The sequence below is a fragment of the Anabrus simplex genome, chromosome 3 (genome assembly GCF_040414725.1).
Source record: "Anabrus simplex isolate iqAnaSimp1 chromosome 3, ASM4041472v1, whole genome shotgun sequence".
NCBI lineage: Eukaryota > Metazoa > Arthropoda > Insecta > Orthoptera > Tettigoniidae > Anabrus > Anabrus simplex.
In genome coordinates, this window is record NC_090267.1 from 490735068 (window position 1) to 490750360 (window position 15293).

The 15293-nt window shown below is 41.8% G+C and overlaps 5 non-coding genes across 5 annotated transcripts; all 5 read right to left on the bottom strand.

Moving 5' to 3' along the window:
• Positions 1–7670: 7670 nt before the first annotated feature.
• TRNAT-AGU (transfer RNA threonine (anticodon AGU)) lies at positions 7671–7742 on the bottom strand. Its single transcript has one exon. It is a non-coding gene; the product is annotated as a tRNA-Thr (tRNA).
• A 69-nt stretch (positions 7743–7811) lies between these two features.
• TRNAT-CGU (transfer RNA threonine (anticodon CGU)) lies at positions 7812–7883 on the bottom strand. Its single transcript has one exon. It is a non-coding gene; the product is annotated as a tRNA-Thr (tRNA).
• Positions 7884–7951: 68 nt separating this feature from the next.
• TRNAT-CGU (transfer RNA threonine (anticodon CGU)) lies at positions 7952–8023 on the bottom strand. The gene has a single exon. It is a non-coding gene; the product is annotated as a tRNA-Thr (tRNA).
• A 5206-nt stretch (positions 8024–13229) lies between these two features.
• Positions 13230–13301, bottom strand: TRNAN-GUU (transfer RNA asparagine (anticodon GUU)). The gene has a single exon. It is a non-coding gene; the product is annotated as a tRNA-Asn (tRNA).
• Positions 13302–13364: 63 nt separating this feature from the next.
• On the bottom strand, positions 13365–13436 carry TRNAT-CGU (transfer RNA threonine (anticodon CGU)). The gene has a single exon. It is a non-coding gene; the product is annotated as a tRNA-Thr (tRNA).
• Between the last annotated feature and the right edge of the window lie 1857 nt (positions 13437–15293).

Consider the following 15293-nt stretch of genomic DNA (forward strand, 5'->3'; position numbering starts at 1 on the left):
TGGTATGTAATTGTATTATAATTCATGTTTAATCATTTGCTCACTATCATTTCATTACTTTGTAACTACGACTTGTAAACGAGGGCTGAATATCCTAATATTCACTGAGATTCTTGCGACAGTCGGTTAAAATTAACTTGCAGTAGATTTCCTCTATCTTGCCACATCACCGAGGAAGAAGGAAGGACAAATTTAGACATCAAGTTCTGGGAAAAGCGAGCACGTGTTCAAGCGTTGTAACGTAAGCTACCGTATTTCGACCAGAATTATTCAAACTGTCCGCCTCTGTGGTGTAGTGGTTAGCGTGATTAGCTGCCACCCCCGGAGGTCCGGGTTCGATTCCCGGCTCTGCCACGAAATTTGAAAAGTGGTACGAGGGCTGGAACGGGGTCCACTCAGCCTCGGGAGGTCAACTGAGTAGAGGTGGGTTCGATTCCCACCTCAGCCATCCTCGAAGTGGTTTTCCGTGGTTTCCCACTTCTCCTCCAGGCGAATGCGGGATGGTACCTCACTTAAGGCCACGGCCGCTTCCTTCCCTCTTCCTTGCCTATCCCTTCCAATCTTCCCATCCCTCCACAAGGCCCCTGTTCAGCATAGCAGGTGAGGCCGCCTGGGCGAGGTACTGGTCATACTCCCCAGTTGTATCCCCCGACCAAGAGTCTGAAGCTCCAGGACACTGCCCTTGCGGCGGTAGAGGTGGGATCCCTCGCTAAGTCCGAGGGAAAAACCGAACCTGGAGGGTAAGCAGATGATGATGATGATGATGATTATTCAAACTGATCACCGCCTATATTTTCAAAGGAGCGTCATGTTGCCATGGATACTGAGTGAAAGGACTAATAGAAGAACAGTTAATATCATGATTAAGATCCGTCAACTCTAATATCTAGAGTGGGGAGAGACGTGTCATCTGATTGGACCACGTGTAGCGACCTGTAATTAGCGCGAGAGAAGGTTATAAAAGGGCGTGTTGGAGCTCTTGGCGTCATTCTGATCGATATTATTCTACATTATTCTACTTGATTCTCTACTTGATTCTTCGTCTCGATACTTAGAAATTCTGAATGAGGGGTGTATAGCCACTCTCATCAGGAAGTACGTACAGCTCGGCTACAAGACCGGTTTGAACCAGTCTAAGTCAATAGGTAGTATTAATCTAGATAGAAATGAAACTTCAGAGAACATTTTCAGTAAAGTTGGAAGGATTCTTAATTGAGTATCCTCTCCATATAACCCAAGGTGGTTCTTCTAACTATGACTTAGGGCTTATCTCCAATATATGGGATAAAGCATAATAGGGAGTGTTAGTTTTGAAGTCATCTTCCAATTAGTGGTGGGTGCAATTTGCAAGGCAGGAATGGTACTTAGCTGCAGATGAAGAGATCTCAAAGACGACCGGTGATGTTCCAGCTACAAGGATGGAAGCTTTCCAAGGACCAGCAGAACAAGACTACATGGTGAGCAAGCGAGTTAAAGATATTGCAAGTTTTCGCGAAGTAGAGTCATTCAATTTTTTGTTAAATTCATTTTCTATTTTAAATTCAGTTCTCGTTAAACCGTCGTCATTTATATTAAAGATAATAAATAATATTTTTCTAGTTCACTTTAATCAATCTGCCTTAATTAGCCTTTTGATTTCTAACTCTCCTGCTTAATGATTAGTGCACTATCACCCCACCCCTGTGATAAGAGTCCGTCCAAGCTTGATTATAAATTTTTATCTTTAAGTCCTCAACTTAAAGATTGGCGCCCTTAGCTTGAATGGTTGCATTTCTCGTTCGATGATTGTTCTCCGAGAGGGGAAGTCACATAAATGCCGCTCCAACGTGTGGCGAGAAAATCATTAAGTACGGAGCAGTTAATGACAGTAACGATATCAGAATTCGTATTATGGGCAAAATTTGGATATCCACGTTGCATTAGGAGTGTTTGATTGTGGGAAGGGTCATGGCTGATCAGACGAAAGAGGAGAGGATGTTGCGCAGTGGACGGGCGATAAAAGGCAATAACGTATTGAGTTCAGAGGAAGAGTTGTGTAGTCTAGGAGAGGAAATTGAAGATAGAAGTGTAAGTAGTATGGAGAGTGAAGGCAAGCAGAAAGAAGTCAGTATGGAGTCAGATTATAGTAGGATGGGGGGCGAAGCGGAAGTAAACACTAACAATGAAAGTAATAATAATGATCAGTTAATGGGAATGATGCAATTAATGTTAAGTAGGATAGAGGACAGTAAATCGGAAATAAAAAATGAATTGGAACAAATTAAAACAGATGTAGAACAAACTAAATCTGAGCTTAAAAATGAATTGGAACAAACTAAATCTGAGCTTAAAAGTGAATTAGAACAAACTAACACTAAAATTGAGAATATTAAATATGAACTTAAAGAACAGTTAGAGCAAACTAAAGCTGAATTAAGCAGGGAGATGAGGGAAAATAAGGAGGAAGCGAATCGGAGAATGGACGAACACAGTAGGCAGTTACGCGATCTGGTGGTAAAAAATGAACATTTTAATAAGCGATTAGAGGACCAGGAAAGGGAATATGTACGGCAAGGGAAAGAGGTAGAAGAAAAGTTTGCGGAGCAGAGAAGTGAATTCCTGGAATTATTGGGGAAGGAAAACAACTTTACTAGGGAGGAAGTAATGAGGCAGGTCACTAGTATTGATAAGAGAGTTGAGACTCAAAGAGGGGAAATACGGATATTCAAAGACCACGTCCAACAAGAGATTGACACGGTAAAGCTTAGAATAGAAGATGAGACCCGGGCAAGTGAAGAAAGGTTTGCGATAGCTGAAGAGAATAAGATTGAAATTAGGACATTGAAAGAGAAGCAGGTTAATTTGGAGAGAGAAATTGATAGGAGAGACAGAGATGTAGAATGCCGGATGGAGAAAGCAGAAAATAAGTTAAAACAGGTGGCAAAGGATAAACAGGTTTTCACGGGAAGGCAATGTCTAGGAAATAGCTACATTAGGGAAATTGAACTACCTAAATTTAATGGGAAACAAACGAACCCGCTAGATTTCCTTAAGATGATAGAAAAACGATTTGAAAAGCGTCTAGAGGAAGGGTCTATGGACTGGGAAGACGTTATGGAAAATATTGACCATGCTTTTGTAGGAGAAACTCGGTCTTGGTTCATGGTATATAGGCAGACGATGACGAACCTGAAAGAATTCAGAAATAAGTTTAGAGAGAAATTCTGGAATGAAGCGATACAAGCTCGGGAGAGAGAAAGGGTGGTATTTGGGAGGTACAAACAGCATGAAGGAGTTACTATGACCGAGTACTTCCTGGCATATGTCATGATTTGTCAGAACTTAGATGGTATAACCGAGGGGTCTGATGTAGTAAGACTACTTTTAAGACATTTTCCGGACAGGGTGAGAGAAGCGGCCTGCATGCAAAAAGTTGGAACTATTCAGGAGATGGAGAACCTACTAGGCAGTTTTGATGCTTTAGGTAACCTTAGGAGTAGAACGGAGAATATTCAGAACTTTAGTCATCACAACGGAATGAGACATAACGGTAGAATACAGAATCACGAAGCTCGCAATCAGTTCAGACCTCAGCAGAACAGCAGGAGCGGAGCACCTGAATATAGGACAGGAAATTCCCAACGGAGGCCAGAGCAATGTACTAATGAGTCCAACGTCAATACACAAAGGGAACCTTTAAACTAACTAGAGGCTGTAATGTTAGGTCAGAATTCCAGCCTAGTACGAAGGTAGCGAAGTGTCTTGCCATGAAAGTGTTACCATATGACCTAGATGTTAGAGACGATTTGTCGTATGAACCCGAGCAGAATAATGGAGATTCAAGTAATAAAGTAGTCAATCCCGTTGTTAAATTGAAAGTTGGGGGGCGTGGGTTAAAGTTTTGATTGATTCTGGTAGCCAAATATCATGTATTAGTTCTCAGTGGTATGAGTCATTAGTGAAACAGGGTATTCAGTTGGAGGAAATGCCTGTTAAGTCTACTTTCATCATTACGGCTGTTGGAAAGAGGTCTAAGCAAATTTGTAAACAAGTAGCTGTCCCGATCTGTATTAATAATTCTATTAGCGTTCAGATATGTTTGGTAATTCCGCATTTAATATTTGATCTTATCTTGGGATCTGACTGGTTAACGTTAAAATTGGCTCAGTTAAATTACAATGATCTAGTGCTAAATTTGAGGTGGAATAATGAGGATATCAAGGTCAAGTTTGAGGAGGAAATTCAGAGGAAAACGGAAGTTAGTACAGTGTGGAGAATGAGAGAGGTTTCTAAAGTTAATGAAGAGGCTAGTGAGGGCCTGAAGTTGTGTCAGTTGTGGATTAATGAGGATAAAATATGTGGCTTGAAAGAAGCCGTAAGTAGAAATGAGTTAAATGAAATCCAGAAGGACAAGTTATTTGAAGTGTTATGTGAACACGTGGAGATTTTCTCCGAGAAACCTGGTGTTACCCATCTGTATGAACATTCTTTTTCTGTGCTGGATAAGACTCCATTCAGCGGACCGCGGTATCCGATACCACACAAATATGCCAAAGCCGTAGAGGATCAAATTCAAGCTATGTTAGCAGACGATGTGATTGAATTATCAAACAGTCAATATGTTAATCCCTTAATTGTCGTGCCTAAGTCTGATGGATCAATACGTTTGTGTATTGAATGCGAGAGCGTAGTGAGAGTGTTAGGTTTGCCTGAGGAACCACCTCGTAATGCTGAATTTTACGTCCGACTGGCACGGGAGAACCTGATTAAATCTGGAGATAAACGTAAAAGGCAGCAGAAACGTAAGGTACTGGATAACTTTGAGGTAGGTGATATGGTTTTGGTGAGAGTTCCAATGTTGTCAAATAGTGAGGATAAGGTAACAAAGAATTTTTTTCTTTTATATCAAGGCCCTTATAATGTACATAGAAAACTAGGACCCTGTGCTTACAAGTTAGCGGATGGCGAGAGCGTAATGAATGGTTCATATAACATTAGTAGTTTACGGAGATACCTGTCGTGTGAGGTGGCTGAACCGGATTGTGAGATATAGGTCAGTAACTCGGGGAAGTTGCTACTTGTTATGTCAGACTACGAGCGGAATGAGTTTACGTCTCAATTGTGGTGGTATTTCCTAGTTGTGTTTGTAAACAAGGGAGGTGTTTGTGTGGCGGTAGATTTACGCTCGTTCATTGACGATAGATCATCTGTTTTCCGTATGTGAGGCCATGAAATTTTATATATTTGTTTTCTGAGATGTTACAAAAGGCTAATTAAAGCTGACGACGGCAAATAATTAATTTTCCCGTATGTGCATTTCTAACTTGCAATAATTTTACCGTGAGCTTAAATCACGTGTGTATTTGTGTGAAGTGTATTGCATAATGCTTCAAGATAAGGTTGAAACATTCGAAAGAGTGATAAAAGTGTAAATTGTTTGTATCATTAGTTTTCCATGGTTTTAATGTAAAAGATTGGAAGAGAACGTGTTACTGCTATCTAGCAAAGAATGTCGGAAAGATGGGGAGTAAAAGGACAAAAAGACACCCGGCAGAGTCTGTAATCTGAATTGTATATATATTATGTTATATTCTCTAGGATAATCTTGTTTTTTACAAAAATGGAAAGTTGCTTGTGTTGGGCATAATTTAGCATCTAAACCTCAAGATGAACTGAAATAACAGACATTCGCAATGGTAAGCAGTCTAAGAGAGATATGGAAAGAGTGAGATATAATTAATTGTATGAAAATACTGTCGCTCGTAATGGGCAGGTAATAGAGGTATTTCAAGTCAATGTGGGAGTAAGTGTGTGAGTTCTCAACTCATGTGATATTTGTTAAGAACTCATGGGGGCGTATGTAACGTTCCAGACGTTACAGGGTAATTATGTTAATTTTATTATGTGTAATTAATTCAGGAATTTAACGTCATGATATTTATTTTGGTATGTAATTGTATTATAATTCATGTTTAATCATTTGCTCACTATCATTTCATTACTTTGTAACTACGACTTGTAAACGAGGGCTGAATATCCTAATATTCACTGAGATTCTTGGGACAGTCGGTTAAAATTAACTTGCAGTAGATTTCCTCTATCTTGCCACATCACCGAGGAAGAAGGAAGGACAAATTTAGACATCAAGTTCTGGGAAAAGCGAGTACGTGTTCAAGCGTTGTAACGTAAGCTACCGTATTTCGACCAGAATTATTCAAACTGATCACCGCCTATATTTTCAAAGGAGCGTCATGTTGCCATGGATACTGAGTGAAAGGACTAATAGAAGAACAGTTAACATCATGATTAAGACCCGTCAACTCTAATATCTAGAGTGGGGAGAGACGTGTCATCTGATTGGACCACGTGTAGCGACCTGTAATTAGCGCGAGAGAAGGTTATAAAAGGGCGTGTTGGAGCTCTTGGCGTCATTCTGATCGATATTATTCTACATTATTCTACTTGATTCTCTACTTGATTCTTCGTCTCGATACTTAGAAATTCTGAATGAGGGGTGTATAGCCACTCTCATCAGGAAGTACGTACAGCTCGGCTACAAGACCGGTTTGAACCAGTCTAAGTCAATAGGTAGTATTAATCTAGATAGAAATGAAACTTCAGAGAACATTTTCAGTAAAGTTGGAAGGATTCTTAATTGAGTATCCTCTCCATATAACCCAAGGTGGTTCTTCTAACTATGACTTAGGGCTTATCTCCAATATATGGGATAAAGCATAATAGGGAGTGTTAGTTTTGAAGTCATCTTCCAATTAGTGGTGGGTGCAATTTGCAAGGCAGGAATGGTACTTAGCTGCAGATGAAGAGATCTCAAAGACGACCGGTGATGTTCCAGCTACAAGGATGGAAGCTTTCCAAGGACCAGCAGAACAAGACTACATGGTGAGCAAGTGAGTTAAAGATATTGCAAGTTTTCGCGAAGTAGAGTCATTCAATTTTTTGTTAAATTCATTTTCTATTTTAAATTCAGTTCTCGTTAAACCGTCGTCATTTATATTAAAGATAATAAATAATATTTTTCTAGTTCACTTTAATCAATCTGCCTTAATTAGCCTTTTGATTTCTAACTCTCCTGCTTAATGATTAGTGCACTATCACCCCACCCCTGTGATAAGAGTCCGTCCAAGCTTGATTATAAATTTTTATCTTTAAGTCCTCAACTTAAAGATTGGCGCCCTTAGCTTGAATGGTTGCATTTCTCGTTCGATGATTGTTCTCCGAGAGGGGAAGTCACAACACTATAAATTGCACTGCCTTCTGTGAGGATTGAACTCACGACCGCTGGTTTACAGGACCAGTACTCTACCGCTGAGCAAAGAAGGAACACGTGCGTAGTGTTTCTGGGGTCAATTTCCAAAACGGATATGAATACGCACACCGCAAAAAAATGCACTGCCTTCTGCGACGATTGAACGCACGACCCCTGGTTTATAACACCAGTGCTCTACCACTGAGCTAATATGGCGAATGTTAGGTTATTACCGGGGTTAATTTCCAATAGAGATATGAATGTACACACAGTATAAAACGCACTGCCGTCTGCGCGGATCGAACTCACGACCCTTGTTTACCAGACCAGTGCTCTACCACTGAGCTAAGGAGGCGGATGTTCGTTGTGTTACTGGGATCAATTTCCTATACAGGTATGAATGTACACATAGCATATAAATCACTGCCGTCTGTGAGGATTGAACTCACGACCCCTGGTTTACTAGACCAGTGCTCTCCCACTGAGCTAAGAAGACGTAAGTGCGCTATTTTTGTGGGGTCATTTTCCAATAGAGATATGAATATGCCCATTGTATAAAAATCACTGCCTTCTGTGAGAATTGAATTCACGACCCCTGGTTTACGAGACCACTGCTCTACCACTGAGCTAAGAAGGCGGCTGTTCGGAGTATTTCTGGGGATAATTCCAATACAGATGTGAATATACACACAGTGTAAAATGCACTGCCTTCTGTGAGGATTGAACTCACGACCCCTGGTTTACGAGACCAGTGCTCTACCATTGAGCTAAGAAGGAAGATGTTCGGGGTATTTCTGGGGATAATTCCAATACAGATGTGAATATTGCACCCGACAGGGGCATGATCCAAGGACCCCTGGTCAATACTGGTCTTTGAAATTACAGACGCAATGATCTTTGAGGGAATAAAACCAAAACTAATTAATATCCATATCATTTAGACAGGTAAAATGAGCCTTTTAAATTTATTCTACGGGATTTCATTATTTGTGATCTATTGCGCAATATTTTCCTTTGTGTAGCAGAAACCCGCGGCAGTAGTCAAGCCCACCTAGACTCGGACGGGGCTGCAATCGGGGATTCACCATGACGTAACTCGAGAGAAGACATCCCTTCCCCACGACTAGGAGAATGAGGGGAAGCAAACTTTTTCGAAACGAAATATGGAAACCATCTTGAATTCAGACTAGGCAACTTAATTATCTACGATGTAAAAAATAATGAAATCCGAATTCTGGAGTCGTCTCCCGATTTAAAAGAGAGAACTGTCACTGAGACATTTATTTAGAGTGTCTAATGTTCGCTTACTCGATGACTTTCAGATGAAGAAAGAATACTGTGTTGTTTCTGTGTGGAAAAGTACCGGGGGCCATCTGTTTAGTGTCATCACGCCTCCTTGACACGGGAGTTCACCCTCGCGTGGAAGGGGAAGCCGGACTGACTTTAATTATTTACAGGAGATCCTACGAAGAATAATCGTACGGATATGTCTCAATCACATCAGGTGAATACTGGTCACCAGATAGTCGTACTATTAAACCTCTAGGGAGACGTGGATAGGCTGTATGCAGATTTAGAGAAGGGGAAATTGCCTCCTTGTAAAAAGCACTGCCGAGAGGGAAGCGCGTCATTCCGGAATCTCAGCTTACCGAGGTTGGAGCTATGTTTAGTTAAGCTCCCAATTGAACCATTTTTAAGTGACTTTAAACTTAAATTTCAAGTAAAATAGTGCAATTCATCTAAAGATTGCATAGATTAAACTTTAAAAGAAACTGTGACGTGTCGCCAACTTTCAGCGTGAATCATAATATTATTATTATTATTACTACGGCACTACTGTGTCGAGCAGTATCAAAGGTAAAGTGGCTGAGAGGTACCCGGAATCCGATACTGAACCGCGGATTACGAAGTAATATGCGAAATCGTGGCCGGACGTTCACGCTGAACGCAACTAAACAGATTTGAAATAAATAGTGACGTGTTGTGTGCCTAGGATTGCTGCCAGTGGCCTCATCAACCAGGAACTATGGACTTCCAGCGTGAAGGAAGAATGGTGTCACCAGTAATTGCTTTGGTGCCAATGGGTCAACACTAAAACCTGAAATGGATTTCCCGAGCTGACAACGTGTCATCATGTGATGGAGATGAGTATTTTTCAAAATTATATGGCCTGATTAGAGGGGATGAGAATTATTTATCATAAGCTGACGCTATCATGTTAGGGATAACTTAATTTAAATGTTGAAGTGCCGAAATGGGGCACGTAGCTTTTATTTCTTATTTTATTTAATTAATAACAGATCTGAGTGATTTATCTGTAGATAATTGTGACAATAATCTAATAGGTTTGCATGCAGTAGAAGATTTACTTAGTTTATTTTGGGAGACTTGTGTTCAGAAAGGCACCAGGAGACTGGTATTTTAGTAAATTCAGGGTAATTTAAGCTAGGCTGTAGTTGATCCTGTATCAATAAATGCATGACTGATAAATAATAAATATGCAACGTGAGGTCCCGGAGTCACGAGAAATGAATATGGAACTGATGCCCCAGGCCTCCTTTGAAATATTTAGCTAGGGAGTGTTACAATTTAAGCTGGATTATTTGATTGAGTTTATCATAATTTACTTACAATTTTAATTGAGTTAATCACCGTGTGAATATTTAATTCAGTTAATTACCGTGTGAATATTTAATTGGGTTAATCACTGTGTGAATATTTAATTAGAAGCTAATTACAGTGTGAGTATTTGATTGAGCTGATTAGCGTGTGAATATTTAACTCATTATTGTATTGCCGTGTGACGATTTAATCAGAAATTAATTATGTGTTAATCATAAGTTGATCAAGGTTTAATTATGAATTAATTGCCGTTGGGTTATTTAATTACATCGTAATTACGAGGAAGTTTCGGTATGATGACTCAGTATGATTTAATTAGCAGGTAAATCACGTAAGAAGATAGTGTAATGATGAATCCAGCAATAATAATAATAATAATAATAATAATAATAATAATAATAATAATAGTAATTGTAATGACAGTAATCGTACGAATATTGGTACCATACAAACCGGTGTCGTGTTGTGAAGTCATTGGGACATGAAAAAATATGTGTTGAATCGAGGTGATTTATTGGAAGTCGATGCAATTTGCTTAATGAGGAATAGACCTCAGTTTATTGTGAACGTACCTCGGGATGAGGCGATTTTGTTAAAGAAAGGGCTTGTTAAGCCTGGTAAAAGCCAAGGCTATTGACCGCCATGGTAGGGAGTGGATACTTCTGACCTTCCTCAGAGACGTGTTCTTTTTTGTGTGTCCGCCTCGGTAGAAAGGGGACCTGATCTAAGAAGGGAAGCCCTGTATGAATCGATTAATAATAGGAAATATTGAACACGCCAGAATGAAGTATTCGCTAATAAATGACACGGCGATTGGTACTAGTATTTGTTAGATTACTGTTGTTACTCATTTGAGTATAATTTAGCTAGGGATTTCAGTGTCCTACTTTCGTCCCAAGGGGTTGTCAGTTCAGTTCCATACGCCGGCATTGGTATTCCACAATGCTGAAATGAAGAATGGGGTGCCTCACGTGTTCAGTGTATATAATATGTGATTCTCTATGTTGTTTATGTAACATGTGGTGACTATAATTAGCGTCAGCGATGGGTACGATCCATCGGCGCGACGAATTTGCATTCAACTGAGGGTCGGTTCGAACCCGGGGTTTGTTCCACATTTGTATAGTTTCTTTAATGGTATTTCGTTGGGAAATAATTGTGTGTTTTAGTGTAGGGAAGGCTCAGACTTATTGCATGAATGCTAATTTCATTTGTCAATAATGTCATATAGCCTCAGTGTTTATGGCAAATGTTTCCGTTCGTATCACGTCACGGCAAATCGTTTTGCGATAAACAATACTCGGATCCCTCACACACGACTGCAAGTCGATAATAATCCATAACAATTGTTAATAATTATTGTAATTCATTTGTGAATATAGATCAGTCATTCCCATCGTCATCAAGGTCTAATAAACCGCTTGTATTAATCATCATCATCATCATCATCATCATCATCTGTCTACCCTCCAGGTTCGGCTTTTCCCTCGGACTCAGCGAGGGATCCCACCTCTACCGCCTCAAGGGCAGTGTCCTGGAGCTTCAGACTCTTGGTCGCGGGATACAACTGGGGAGTATCACCAGTACCTCGCCCAGGCGGCCTCACCTGCTATGCTGAACAGGGGCCTTGTAGGGGGACGGGAAGATTTTAAGGGATAGGCAAGGATGACGGAAGGAAGCGGCCGTGGCCTTAAGTTAGGTACCATCCCGGCATTCGCCTGGAGGTGAAGTGGGAAACCACGGAAAACCACTTCGAGGTGGCTGAGCTGGGAATCGAACCCACCTCTACTCAGTTGACTCCCGAGGCTGAGTGGACCCCGTTCCAGCCCTCGTACCACTTTTCAAATTTCGTGGCAGAGCCGGGAATCGAACCCGGACCTCCGGGGGTGGCAGATAATCACGCTAACCACTACACCACAGAGGCGGACGCTTGTATTAATTTTAACCATAATTTGAATGTGTTCTCATTGTAGTTAAATATGCCCCGTTTCTCCTACCCTGTATGCCATTAAGGTAAGGTTAGATAAGCGCCTATTTTATTATATTTTCCACCCGTTAACGCCCTGTAGATCTCATGCCGGAGCCCTGTTTGGTAGGGGGCGGGTACAATATATACACAGTATAAAATGTGTACCGGGCGGTACACCTCCACGCCGCTTGTTCAAACATTGCGCCAATTGAAACTCCTCTACAGGAGAAAGCCTGAACCTTGAAAAACTGTGTTAACTCAACAGTTTCTCCGAAGATGACTCTGTGTGAATTTTGATGTGTTTTTGTTTGTCATTGATCAAGAAGTGTGGACGTTCTCTACCAGATGTCTCTACCAAAAACTATGGTAATACACTCTGGTGTAATGGAATGTAATCTCCTGAAGAAATTTTGTATTCCTAAGTTTTGTTTTTACTAAATTTTGTTCTGTGGTTTGTGGGTTGGCAACATTAATCCTTCCTTCCGCCAGGTTTGAACTTAGCCAATCCCGAATTTCTTTAATTAATTCTCAGCCAATCATGTATGTCTTCTTCGATATGGATATGTAGCTTTAAGCTATCCAATAAAGTTGAGGGGGTGTGTCTACTCATTCTTGAAAGGTCTCAAATTTTCCACGAGGGCATAAAAACTGCTGATTTTGCTGTCTCCGGGCCACTAGTATAACATCTAAATGAGTGTGTGGATATGTAGCAGGGGACGGGAAGCGCCTCTTTCTTCAAGCAGCAGTTCTTCTACAAGGTAATGGCCTTTTAACATCTTTATTTCTTGCTAGCTCAGCAGTTTAACTCTCGGGGAAGGTTCGAAACCTTTAATATGTAACCTACCTCTTTTAAAATGTAAATTCCTCTTCGGTCTATGTAAAAACTACAAATCTCTTTAACTGTAAAGCGGGGTACCTCTGTACCATTATATGTGTGCCTTGAGGGCAGTTAGTGTGAAGTCTGCTTATGGCCTCCTGATAGGCTTGAACTTTGAGAGCGGGTCTGCTCTGTCCTAAATTTGATCTCTGTGTGCCTCTAGGAGGCTTAACATTGTAATTAGGAGCAAGTGCTCCTTGGCATGATGGGGTTTTCTGCCCCTTTGTTCAATTTTGTACCTTGGTAAAGTTGGGCTAATAGCTCAAGGATTGTGATTGTGGGGCTCGAAGCCCAGACCTTGTAATAATCCCCTAACACTTATAATTTCCTTGTATCTGATTTTGGATTGTTGTTGACTTGTTAAGTTTTCAAATTCTATGTCACCATTGTTAAGTTTTGAAAATATAACCTTTGTTGAAATTTTAAATCATCTTTCGAGCTTGTAGTTAGACCCATTCCAGCCCGCACCTTCTTTCACCTTTGCCTTCCACGGATAACTCCGTAACAAAATGCACTGCCTTCTGTGAGGATAGAACTCATGACGCCTGGTTCAACAGACCAGTGCTCTACCACTGTGCTAAGAAGGCGAATATCGGTTTTGTTTCTGGGGTCAATGCCAACACGGATATGAATGAACACACAGTACAAACAGCACTCTGTGAGGATTGAACTCATGACCCCCGGTTTACGAGACCAGTGCTCTGCCGCTGAGCTAAGAAGGCCATTGTCAGCGCTGTGCTTGCAGATTACTGATATAAACAGTAAGTACAGGTCTGGCAAAAATAACTGGCTGTAGCTTCAGTCGGGAACGGCGCACGCAGACGGGAGAAGGGGATGAAGTCCTCATTCCATGCCATTTATGGATGCTGATGCCATTTTATTCGTGATGGAGCTGTGGATCGCTACGCATAAGACAGCTGAGGTGACTCTCTAATTGTTACGCAACGAAGATTCCGACAACATTTCAGTCTGGGTCGACATGTCCGGGTTCCCGACCACTGCACGATATTGCTATTGGGTTAAACATTTTCAGAAAAAATTTAATCGGTGTTTAAACGGAAATCAACAGGAAGTTCAAGAACCACCCGTACGCCTGCGAACAACAAGACGGGTGGTGTGAATAAAAATGAGCACGCACTCTTTCTTTCTTTCTTAATCTGCTTACCCTACAGGGTCGGTTTTTTCCTCTTACAGAGCGAGGGCTCCCACCTCTACAGCAGTGTCCTGGAGCTTCACACATCGGGTCGTGGTATACAACTGGGGAGGATGACCAGTACCTCACCCAGGCTGCCTCACCTGCTATGCTGAACAGGGGCATTGCGGGGGGAGGGGAGATTGGAAGGGATAGACAAGTAAGAGGGAAGGAAGCGGCCGTGGCCATAAGTTAGGTACCATCCCGGCATTTGCCTGGAAGAGAAGTGGGAAACCACGGAAAACCACTTCCAGGATGGCTGAGGTGGGAATCGAACCCACCTCTACTCAGTTGACCTACCGAGGCTGAGTGGACCCCGTCCCAGCCCTCGTACCACTTTTCAAATTTCGTGGCAGAGCCGGGAATCGAACCCGAGCCTCCGGGGCTGGCAGCTAATCACACTAACCACTACACCGCAGAGGTGGCCCTGCTCACGCCTTCTCGAGCTAATTCAGTAGGTGACTCCAAAGTTTAACAGCACGGCAGAGCTTATGGTGGTGGTTGATCGAAAAAGAAAATTATATATAAACTTCGCAGAGAATCATCTCAACTTGATTACAGAGTTTTATGTAGGTCCAGTAAGGAGCATGCTGAATGGTTAGCGGAGCATTTCCTTGGGCACTCCAAAGAAACTAGAGGTGGTGGGCTTACAAAGGTAGTAAGAAATGAAAATGTTCTTGCGTTATGTTGGCGACCCTGGGTCTCAGAGTGGAGTTGGTGAAGACATCTCGGAGCACTGTGTCAAAAACATTTTCGCAGGTTTTGACATGAACAGAAATGAAAGCAGTTTCTTCTTCTTAATCTGTTTACCCTCCAGGGTCGGTTTTTCCCTCGGACTCAGCGAGGGATCCCACCTCTACCGCCTCAAGAGCAGTGTCCTGGAGCTTCAGACGTTGGGTCGGGGGATACAACTGGGGAGAATGACCAGTAACTCGCCCAGGTGGCCTCACCTGCTATGCTGAACAGGGGCATTGCGGGGGATGGGAGATTGGAAGGGATATACAAGGAAGAGGGAAGGAAGAGGCCGTGGCCTTAATTAAGGTACAACCCTAGCATTTGTATGGTGTGAACATGAGAAACCACGGAAAATCATCTTCAGATCTGCCGACAGTGGGGCTCAAACCTACTATCACCCGGATGCAACCACACAGCTCTGCGCCCTTAACCGCACGGCCAACTCGCCCGGTCCTGCAGATTAGGCTCCTTAAAAATTACATTCAATTGTCAATATATTATTTTCATCATAATTCATACGACGCGCAGGTCGCCTACGGGTGTCAAATAGAAAGACCTGCACCTGGCGAGCCGAACCCGTCCTGGGATATCCCGGCACTAAAAGCCATACGACATTTCATTTCATCATAATTCATTTTCGTTATTTACGTTA